This window comes from Lygodium microphyllum, chromosome 4 (genome assembly GCF_053477565.2).
Source record: "Lygodium microphyllum isolate KBCC chromosome 4, Lygodium_microphyllum_v1.1.10, whole genome shotgun sequence".
NCBI classification, from domain to species: domain Eukaryota; kingdom Viridiplantae; phylum Streptophyta; class Polypodiopsida; order Schizaeales; family Lygodiaceae; genus Lygodium; species Lygodium microphyllum.
In genome coordinates this window covers 98,099,550-98,103,094 of record NC_141138.1, presented here as the reverse complement: position 1 = coordinate 98,103,094, position 3,545 = coordinate 98,099,550, and positions in this window count along the sequence as shown.

The following is a 3,545-nucleotide window of genomic DNA, read 5'->3' as shown; positions in this document are numbered from 1 at the left end:
AAAATGCTATTGAAGCAGAAGTTTGAGATGAAGGATTTGGGAGAGCTGCGTTATTTCTTGAGCATTGAGATGATTAGATCACCAAGTGGGATACAGCTCTTGCAGAGGCAGTATGGATTGGACATGCTGTCCAAGTATGGGATGACAAGCTGTAAGCCTATTTCAGTTTCTTTGGAGCAGAATGTGAAGCTGAGCGCAGATGCAGGTGAGCTTCTGGAAGACCCTACTATGTACAGACGCATAGTAGGAAGCTTGATTTATATGACTATTACCAGGCCAGATTTGAGCTATGATGTTGGATTGGTAAGTCAGTTTATGCAGGCTCCAAGGAAACCGCATTTGGATGCGGCTAGACGCATACTCAGGTATGTGAAGTCCACATTGCAGTATGGACTATTTTATGAGACTGGGGTTCAGATACAGTTGCATGGATACACTGATGCTGATTGGGTTGGTAGCATTTCTGATAGACGATCTACCAGTGGATATGTGTTCTCTTTTGAGAGTGTTGCAGTCACTTGGAGCAGCAAGAAACAGCCTACAGTTGCCTTGTCGAGCACAGAGGCTGAATACAGAGGTGCAGCAATGGCTGCATGTGAGGTAGCTTGGTTGCATAAGCTACTTTATGATATGCATCAGTCTCTACAGATGGGCCAGTTGTCATTTATTGTGACAACATGAGTAGTATACACTTGGCAAATAACCAAATCTATCATGCTAGAACAAAGCACATTGAGGTGCATTATCACTATGTGTAGGAGAGGGTTTTACTAGGTCTTATTGATCTAGTTTATGTCAGCACAAAGAATCAGGTAGCTGACATATTCACAAAGGCATTGGGCACAGAGAAGCTGTGCAAGTTCAGAGACCTGCTTGGTGTGCAGGAATTGGGATTGAGCTCGAGGGGGAGTGTTGAGATATCGAGCTCCATTCGTGATATGCCAGGGTGACCATTGTGCATTTATGTCACCGACTTGTCAATTTTGCAGATGCGGTTGGTACACCGCCCATGAATAATAGCTAGATGATAGCTATCCTTATCTACTCTAGTTCGTGGCTCAGTTAGTATGCCACCTTAGTTAGTTGAGTTTGGTTTGAGACCCATATATAGGGTTCTTCTATTTCTTTGTACTTGAGTTCTTTTGGCTTACACAACTAAGAAGAGGAAAACTGTTTTTCAGCCTCCACCCTTGTGTGTATTCCCCCATTGTGCAAGCAAGAAAGCTACAAGTGAGACTCCTTCCTTCTCTCCCACAATCTTGACATAAGTTGCTTACTTTTTGTTTTTTAAATGCACGTTGTGTATCACCCAATGGTAAACAATAACCGATGGTGGCACGCCATCCCCATATCTAATCGTTCAAAACCAATATATGGCAATGCTACCAACATAGAGATAGTTGATGAAAATCCAACAATCAATGATGATGGACATGATGATCCCATGATCGATGATATACATGATGCAGTACAAGATGATCCCCGCGAGGATATTCAAGGAAGCGCAGAAGAGGATAACAATATGGTTGCAGATGATGATGAAGAAATTGAGCATAGCAATACATCTGAAAGGGGGATAGACTTATTTGTTTCATTACCTATTGGTAACATAGACCTAGAGGTAGATAGTTTAGCAAGGGCCGATCTCATTGAAGATGAGATTGATCATTCATTGTAGCATATATAATTAGCTTTGAATGATTGGATGTATATTTGTAATACTCAAAAAGAAGTAAATTTGGTAATGTATTCAAAAAAATACTAGTTATTAAGGTGATGAATTGGTTGTAGAGATGGTTGATGAAGATTTTGTGTTTGAAGGAAGTAAACTTGAGCACATGACCTATATGCTAGAGGATGTGGAAATTCTTTATGAGTACTCCTTGGAATTGGATGGTGCTTCTTGTGTTGGAAAGATGGTTTCAGATAAACTAGAAAGCAATGATGATAATGTTAAGCTTGTTGTATCCCAAGAGCTGATGCAAAGTCATGTGAATGGAGAAGAATTTCCACTTGTTATCTTTTCCTCTACTTTTGATGAAGACTTTTTTTATGACATGTACTTTCAAGGGTTACTTTTGGATGATTGTATGGGCAAAGCACTTGTCTTGGATGTCTTTTTTGAAGGCTCTAATCTACTAGAGTATGCACAAGAGGATGTTCTGAGGAATGTTGGTACTATGTTCTTTTTGCAAAAGGTAGCGCATGATATGTTTATCATAGAGGACCAAGTTATGCTGATATAGGAGGCTATTCCTAGTATTTGGCAAAGTATTTGTTGGATATATGCAGCAATGTATGGTGTCCAAGGTATCAAGGAAGGTTACACGATGAAGCCACTAGGATTACTACTTAATGAGAAAGTAGTATGAGATTTGAGGTGTGATCAAATCTATTGCTTTGTGGAGACTAGGTCAAAGGAAGAAATTGTGCTTATTAGTATTATATAACTACAAGGATGAAAAAGCTCATCCAAAACTTTTTGGTTTTCTTACTTGGATGTATACAAGTTCTTGCGAGGCTGGCAAGTTATGAGAGGGATGTGGGGGAGCTTGGAGATATGAGTCAAAATATCTATGAAGCTATTTATGCAAGCATGTTTTTAATGGAGCATAGTATTTGGGATAGCAAGCTAGAATCTTCATATGCATATGAGTTATATGGTTCTTCTATGTTTTCTTATGGTCTACAGAAGTGTCTAACATGGAATGATGAGGATGTTATCTATTGTGTTTGATTCAGGATTCAAGAAGTATACTTTAGAGGAAAGTTTGATAAGAGAAAAATTATCTTTATGTTTGATCCAAGTAGTCAAAAATTTTTCCTTATTGGTGAGCATGATGAGAAAAATATTATATTCACCCTTGATCCAAGTGGAAGCTTTTGAAAAATCTTTTAAAACGCATGGTGGAAACCATTTTAGGGGAAGAGTCCAAGCTTGCAATGATATAGAGGGCTCAAGTTGCAACTTGTTTGGGGGGGATTGCATCATGACTAGAACAAGGTATGAAGGTGTCTCTCTTCATGGATGTGGGAGTATTCAACTACACATATATTGGATAGTGGATTAACAAATTTCTCAAAGTACCAAATCTTCCAGGGGAGGAGGCGTATGATCATGAAGGGTGTCTCAACCAATTCAAAAGTCCATGCAGTTTTGGAGATTGTTCTGAGAGTCAAAAGCTCAATAAAACTTTCAAAGCTTCATTCTTGTAATGAAGGAGACCTAACTAATCTAACTAAGAGAGAGAAGAGAGAAGAGAGAGAGAATGATTGTAGAAGAAGAGAGGGAGGAGAGAGAAAGACGGGGAGAAGAGAGAGAAAGAGGGGAGAGAGAGAGAGGAAGCCATGGGAGCTGAAGGTGAAGGTGAGGAGACAGACTTGGATTTATCAAAATGGTACCCTAATCAAGTCCTTGTACACCTTAAATACCCCATCAATGTAACCAGGTATTCACATGTGCTAACCCCGTGTTAACCCCGTGTAAGACCCTTTAATCCCATTCTTTACATTCCATCCCGACCCGGAAGGTTTTTTCCCTCAAA